The sequence below is a fragment of the Cryptomeria japonica genome, unplaced genomic scaffold (assembly GCF_030272615.1).
Source record: "Cryptomeria japonica unplaced genomic scaffold, Sugi_1.0 HiC_scaffold_134, whole genome shotgun sequence".
NCBI lineage: Eukaryota > Viridiplantae > Streptophyta > Pinopsida > Cupressales > Cupressaceae > Cryptomeria > Cryptomeria japonica.
Genome location: NW_026728956.1, coordinates 57375 through 66057, shown reverse-complemented (window position 1 = coordinate 66057; position 8683 = coordinate 57375).

Genomic DNA, 8683 nt, shown 5'->3' with positions numbered 1-8683 from the left:
ACAAGGTATTATCCAGTTTTCTTAGCAGCGACAACCCTCTAATTGCCTTGATCTTACTAGCCTTCATAATGTTATCAAAGTTTACATGGCAGAGTCTCCTATGCCATATCCAGCTATAATCAAATTTGGCCATAAGACATGTACTTATATTTGCATTCAACTAGAATAGGTTACCTTTGGTCTACATGCCAATGGCCACCAGTTCACCATTCTTTCCTTTGATTCTGCACACTCCATTCTTGAATTCCAGAGTGAGACCACTGTCATTTAGCTGGGCAACACTCAGAAGATTGTGTCTACGACCATCAACCGAATACACATTGTCAGCACTACTCTTTCCATTCAGAGAGATGGACCCTCTACCTTTGACCATGCAAGGTGCATCCTTACCAAAGCGAACCACACCACCATCATACTCTTCCAAGGATGGAAACTTGCTCTAGTCACCAGTCATATGGTGAGAACAACCACTATCAATGATCCACTCATTGGAACTATCAAACTGGGAGACAAGAGCTTTCTTGTCTGATGCATCTTCCTTGACAACAACAAACACAATATCTTCATTTTCTTCATCCTCTGATTCCTCATCTGTAACACCTTCATCAATTGCCACAAGACAGTTTCTCTGGTTTCCTCCTTTGAATTTCTTGAACCTTTCCAGTTTTTCCTTGTTATCACCATTAGGATAGTTTATAGCGATATCTCCTATCTGGTTGCAAGAAAAACATTTCAAAGGAAGCTTACCTTTGTATTTACCGGTTCCTTTAGGAAGTTTCCTGGCAAGAAAAGCTTCAAATTCCATTAGAAATTCCTCATCATCCATTACTCTGCCCTGTCTTGTTCCATCACTGGTGCTTACGTCTTTTCCTTTTCTAGATGGTATAGCAGAAGCTTTAAATGTTGATTCAGTCTTTTGAACGCTTCCATCAAAACTATTTAGCTCATAGGCAGTCAGTTTTGCAATGATGGAGTCTAGGGATACCTTAGTCTTATCTATTGACCTCAACTCCTGAATAGATGTAACCCTTATTGCATAGACCGGTAATAAGGATCTCAGAACTTTGCTTACCACAGTGGCATCTTCCATGGTACCACCTGCACTCTTGATATCTCTGACAACAGTTTTGATTCTTATTCCATATTGTTAAATGGTCTCACCTTCAACCATCTGCATGTCTTCAAACTTCCCTCTAAGGCTTTCTTTCTTGGCTCGTTTTACATGCTTATCACCACCATAGATATTTTCAAGAGCATCCCATGCTTCTTTGGGATTTACTTTATCTTGGACATCAATAAACTCAATGTCAGATAAACTACTAATTAGGGCTTCCATGACTTGCCCATTCTCCTGCATTTCTCTCTTTTGGTCATCGATAAGAGTACCGGTAGGGGCTACATAAGCATTCTCAACATAGCTCCAGTGTTGAGCACCCATGCTTCTGATGTATATCTTCATTCTGTCTTTCCATATACTGAAATTATCTCTGTTGAACTTTGGACCTTCCCTCTTCATCATTTCAATAGTATCTTTTCCTCAAGAGGTTAAGCTTACAACACAGAGGACTTGGAGGTTTGCTCTGATACCAATTGATAACTCAATGATGAACAAATAGTACCAAACTAGTAGTGAGAGCGGGGGGTGAATCAGTACAGACAAAAACACAACCTAGAACCAGTTTGTCAGCAGACATAGTGTATTGACAGATACCGGTCCTTAAACAGAGGACAACCCACAAAACTCAGAATGACTGAGACAAGCATATACCGGTTGACACTTATCTTCTCATACAATCTAACATTTCATTTCTATTTCACCCTAATACATGAACAAGTATTCTATCATCAAAGATGTACATATTACTGCTAGATCAACATGAATCACCACTTAACAGAAAACAATCAAAGCATCACATGAAGAAGACATCACACATGACACCCATATTTTTCATGTGGAAACCCAATTGGGAAAAACCATGGTGGGGATGAATACCCACAAGCTTTTTGAACTCTTTAGAAGTCTGCTCTATTAGAAGCCTTGTTCGGTTAAAGACAGATACAATAGGTTCTGTTAGGAACTGATCCGGTTAGGGATCACCCAGTTAAGGGATGGCTACAATACCCGGTTAAGGGTTAAACCCTGTTAAAGGTTACCTTGTTAGAGGATTTCAAGAACTCGATAGCTAAAGGATTTCAACAACTCAAAATCTTCAAGTTACCCTGTTAAAGGATTTACAACAAGCCGGTTAAGGATACCCTATTAAGGGATTTCACAACTATTGAAGTGGTTAGAGATCAATAGGTATAAAAATGACCTGATAATAGCACTCAATGCCAATGCAGATCCGCTTAAGCTCCTCCTCACCTTCTGCACTTACACTCTGCAGGTATCACTTCTCTCCTCTGGTCTAGCAAGAATCATGTATCACTTCTCTTGGATACACACACACAACTTTTGCCAACAACCTCAGAAAGAAACATAACATCGACCTTATAGGAGAACAGATAGGTCTGTAGCATAAACCCTAAACCCTAAACCTATTAGGTTAAGGAATTCAAACGGTTCAATCCTGACTATTAAGCATACTGCATTAGATGCAATAGTCCTGATCCAATCTCAAGAGATTCTCCATCGTTCATTTTCCACCGATTTCTTGGCGGCTGATAACCCATCACGCGTTATCACCGTTTACAACCTTTGCACATTCCTGACGTAGATAGGAACAATCTCTTTCATGCAAGATCCTTCATGCACACAAGGCTTACGTGGCAACATTATCTATTCTTTGTTACCATGCTAACTCATCACACAAAGTTACCAGTTGAGCCACACAGGCTTGAAGCACTTCAACCAGAAACCCTGAAGTTGAGACCACCAACCGGTAGTCATACATCGCTTCCATGTGCTGGTTCCCATAACCATATGGTAGTTCATCTTAAACAAACACACTGCTTCACTTTGGCACAAATGTCGGTTCTCAGTGTTATACCAGTTCTCACATATGCCGGTTCTCACCTCTTCAGCATATTGACATCAATGACAACATACAATGTCATTATATCCTCATACCAGTTCTTATACCGGTTCACATAATGCCAAGAGGTGTAGGAGCACTATTATTTGTACTTGGTTGTTTTGCAACCGGTTCCCAGAAGGTTACACCCGATTCATCTCCTGCTCGCTCATTGCTGGTTTCCTAAGGGTTCTTAGAGGTTTCATCAACTCTAACATTGATACTTTCAACAATTCTCTAAGTCCTATTGTTAAAACACTTGAGAGATTTTCTCTTGGTGGAATACCCTAGGAATATTCCCTCATAACATTTTGCTTCAAACTTGCTCTGGTATTCACTTCTCTTGATATAACACTTACTACCAAGCACTCTAAAGTAGCTTACTACTAGAGTCTTACCGGTCCAATACTCATAAGGATTTTTATCCTTACCTTTGTTGATGAGTACCTGGATCATAGTGTAGACTGTAGTGCTCACCGCTTCTCTCCAAAAAGTGTGAGGAACCTTCCCTTGAATCAACATCATTTTGGCTACTTCAACTATAGTCTGGTTGTTCCTTTTTACTAGGCCATTCTGCTGTGGAGTCCGGTGAGGAACCTTCCCTTGAATCAACATCATTCTGGCTACTTCAACTATAGTCCAGTTGTTCCTTTCTACTAGGCCATTCTTCTGTGGAGTCTGGGGGGCAGACAGTTGCCTCTTGATGTCATTCTCTTCATAGTACTTATTGAGTTCACCAAAAGTGAACTCACCTCCTTGGTCGGTTCTAAGGCATTTAATACTCTTACCACTTTCCTTTTCAACTAGTGCTCTAAAAGATTTAAACTTTCCAAAAGCTTCAGACTTGTCTTTCAAGAATGTGATCCATATCATTCTAGAGCAATCATCAGTAAGAATCATAAAGTACTTATCTCCCTGAACACTCCTAGTTTTCATAGGACAACACAAATCAGTGTGCACAAGATCGAGTAGTAAATTATCTACTGTGAAAGATTTACCTTTGAAGGTTGAGGAATACATTTTTTCCAGTTGACATTATCTGCACAAAGAATTCTCCGGTTTGTTCAGCACAGGCAATCCTCTAACTTCCTTGATCTTACTGGCCTTCACAATATTATCAAAATTTACATGGCAGAGTCTCCTATGCCATATCCAACTGTCATCAAACTTAGCCATTAGACAATGACTGATATTTGTATTTAACTGAATAAGTTACCTCTAGTCTGCATACTGGTGGCCATTCGTTCACCACTCTTTCCTTTTATTTTGCACTCTCCATCTTTGAATTCTAGAGTGAGTCCTTTATCATTCAGTTGGGCAACACTCAAAAGGTTATGCCTGAGACCTTCTACCCAATACACATTATTAGCACTGCTTTTTCCATTTAGGGAGATGGACCCTTTGCCTCTTACCATACATGGTGCATCATTACCAAATCCAACTACACCTCCATCATACTCTTCTAGAGATAGAAACTTCCTCCGGTCACCAGTCATGTGGTGAGAACATCCACTATCAATAATCCACTCATTAGAATTATCAAAGTAGGAGACAAGAGCCTTCTTGTCTGACACATCTTCCTTAATGGCTACAAACACTATGTCTTCTCTTTCTTCATCTTTCGATTCATCATCTGTGACACCTTCATCAACTGCAACAAGACAGTTTCTCCTATTTCCTCCTTTGAACTTTTTGCACTTCTCCGGTTTGTCCTTATTATCACTGTTGGGACAGTTGATAGCAATGTGTCCTATCCTATTGCAAGAAAAACATTTCAAAGGGAGCTTACCTCTATATTTTCCAGTTCCCTTAGGAAGTCTCTTGGCAAGAAGAGCTTCAAACTCCATCAAGATCTCCTCATCATCCATATCCCTGGTTTGTCTAGGTTCACTGCTGGTACCAACTTCTTTTCCCTTTCTAGATAGTGGAGCAGATGCTCTAAAGGCTGATTTAGTCTTCTAAACATTGTCATCATAAGTATTTAGCTCATATGCAGTCAACTTAGCAATGATGGAGTCTAGGGATACCTTTTTCTTATCAATAGATCTCAACTCCTGAATAGAGGCAACCCTTATTGCATAGACTGGTAACAAGGATCCCAAAACCTTGCTAACAACGGTGGGATCATCTATTGTGCCTCCTGCACTCTTGATGTCTCCAACAATAGTTTTAATTCTTATCCCATATTGTTGAATGGTCTCTCCTTCAACCATCTGCATGTCTTCAAATTTTCCCCTAAGGCTCTCTTCCTTAGCTTGCTTCACATGCTCATCACCACCATAGATAGTCCCCAGAGTATCCCATACATCTTTGGGATTGTCTTTGCCTTGAACATCTATAAACTCAATATCAGATAGACTGTTGATAAGAGCTTCCATGACTTGCCCATTCTCTTGAATTTCTCTTCTTTGATCATCGGTGAGAGTACCGGTAGGGACAACATAAGTATTCTCAACATAGTTCCAGTGTTGAGCACCCATGCTTTTAATGTAGATCTTCATTTTGTCTTTCCATATCTTAAAGTTATCTCTGTTGAACTTAGGAACTTTCCTCTTCATCATTAGAATAGGATCTTTTCGTCAAGCGGTTAAGCTTATAGCACTGAGGACATGGAGGACGCTCAGATACCAATTGATGAATGATGAACAGTAAATACCCAACAAGTACTGAGAGGGGGGGTGAATCAGTACAGACAAAAATTTCTCTAACAACTTAAACTACAAAGACTGCACTAACTTGTAAACAGCATCACCAACCTAAACCAAGATAATATTGGTAAAACATAGTGTGACTGTGAAAGTTATAAATCGGTAACACCTAGATCTTCTCAAAACCTAATATCTCATCTCAACTTTCCCCACATGCTTAAGAAAGTAATACATCAGAGATATAATGACCATTGGATCAGATTGCATTACCGCTTAACAGAAAACACTAAAACATCACATGAAAAAGCATCACACATAACACACTGATTTTTCACGTGGAAACCCAATTGGTAAAAACCATGGTGGGGATGAATACCCACAAGTTTTTTTTGAACTCTTATGAAGTTCGCTCTATTAGGAGCCTAGTCTGGTTAAAGACTTTACAATAGGTTCTTCTAGGAACCGATCGTGCTAGGGATCACTCGGTTAAGGGATGGCTAAATCCCTGGTTAAAGGTTAAAACCCTGTGAAAGGTTACCTTGTAAGAGGATTTGAAGAACTCAATGATTTTGAGTCACCCTATTAAAGGATTTACAAAAACCCTGCTAAAGCTACCCGATAAAGGGATTTTCCATGTGCTGAAATGGTTAGAAGTCAATAGGTAATACACTGATCTGATAATAGCACTTAATGCCAAGGTAGATCTGCTTCAGCTCCTTTACATCTACAATCACACTCTGCAAATCTCTACTTACTTCTCTGGTTCGGAAAGAATCTCCTCACATACATTCATTTGCCAACAAATTCAAATAGAAAACATCATTGACCTTATAGACAATAATTAGGTCGGTGGCCAAAACCTAAAACCCTAAGCATCTAGGTTAACAATACAGTCGGTCCAATCCTAGCCATTTAAACACATTACATAGGGTAAAACAATCTTGAACAAATCTCAAGATGTTCTCCATCGTCCGTTCTTCACTGCTTCTGGAAGCTGATAACTCATCATGCGCTCTCCATCGTTTACTAAGATTTTGCACATTCCCAAGCTAGATAGAATCAATCTTCTCATGCAAGATCCTCAAGGAAATCCTTCACGTGCATAAGGCTGATGTGGCAATGCGATTTGATCTTCATTTCAATGCTAACTCATCACAGGATGTCGTTAGTCGAATCACACAGACTTGGAATACATCAACTAGAAACCCTGAAGCTGAGACTACCAACCGATAGTCATATCAAATGAAACCTCGATACAAAGTTTGCATATACTAGTTCACACTCCAATATACCGGTTCACTTTTTGCATATACCAGTTCACACCATCATACTAGTTCACTTGCCAGTTTGCTTACTTCAATATACCAGTTCACACTTTAGCATATTGACATCAATGACAACATACATTACCGTCATGTCATCAAACTCTACACATATGCCAACATTCATATCCTTGTTCCCCTTGTGGATTCACATCCCTCTTTTGAATGTAAAGTTTCTTCCAATTGAAAATCATCGTAGTGACTTGCTTTCTCTCTCCTAGGTCGGGAGTCACTAGGGTTTAATTTTCCACTTTAAAATACCTACTGATTATGAGCTTGAAATGCTAAAGGGACTACAAAAGTTGAGGCAAAAGAAGAAATATATGAAGTAGTACACTGAAGAATTCTACAAAGTGATCATTAGGGTTGGATATAGTGAAGCAATTCAAGAAAAGGTTGTGTGGTACATCAATGGACTAAGAACAAACATTCTTAAAGAATTGAGTTTGGTAATGATAACCATAGTCCAGGAGGCATTCCAATTTTCACTGAAGGTGTAGGAGAAATTGAACAAGAAGTTTGAGTAGAGGTAAAGGTCTAAAAGAGGAAGCTTTTAGAGAGGCAAAATATAGTCTAGATAAGGGTAATCTTATGTCAAAAAGAAAATAAAAAAAGATAAGCCCTACCATTGTGAACAGAAAGAAAATAATCAATATCCCAAAGGGAGAGATGATAGAAACTCCTACTACAATGATAGAGTAGGCTATAATTCCTTCTGCAATGATGAAGACGAGAGAGGTGGGAGTAGATCTGAATGAAGGCCATTTAGAGGAAAATGTTTCAAGTGTGGAGGTGAAGGGCACAAAGTATTTGAGTACCATTAAGGAAGTACTGGCAAGAGAACTGAGAATAATGGAAGAGTAGTGTATCTGGAAGAAGAACCTGTTGGATCACACATATATTATAACAAAAAATTAAGGATATTTTATAGAGATTGTTAGTTTTAGGATCATGAAAGGAATATATTATGATGGAATTATTTTGGAAATGTATGAGCAAGGAACTAGAGAGCCCATTAAACTAATAGTCACACCAAATAATTAAGGCCTTGCATATGTTAGAAGTGAATAAAATATAAATGGTGTTGCAAACGAAATAATATAAATAAGTCATTTCAATCAATGAAAAGTCTTCAATATTCTTATTGCAATAGGAGAATACATAAAAAGGAAATGTGTTGGGATCTCCATCTTTGTAGTATTTTTAGATTGAGGAATCATTCTAAAAAACTATGTTGGAATAGGGAGTAGAATACAAAATCTACGAAAGTTTGTTTACAAATTATAAGTTTAGATGAAATTGTGTTTCTAATTGCCAAAACATTATATATACATTCAAAAGGTATTTACAAGCCCAAATGTTTACATGCCAAATAGAATAGTAGTTAAGAAAGCTTTAAATATTTGAGTTGGATACGTCTTTGTTGCTTATTATGATTGAAAGATGGTAATAAGTGGAATTGTATGACTAGGTGTAGAAATGTTCATATTGTTACAAAATATAAGGAAAATCGAGTTCCAAAGGTTCAAATTTTATAAGTTCAATGTCATCTTGTGAGTCCATCTACATTAAGATGGGGCATGTTGATAAGTGATTCAGGCATATGTTTTCATGCAACTTATAATTGACCAAGGTTTCCTAAGTTCACATGAATTATATTTTTAGATGCATTCGTGTTAGATTTTTAAGATATAAACTC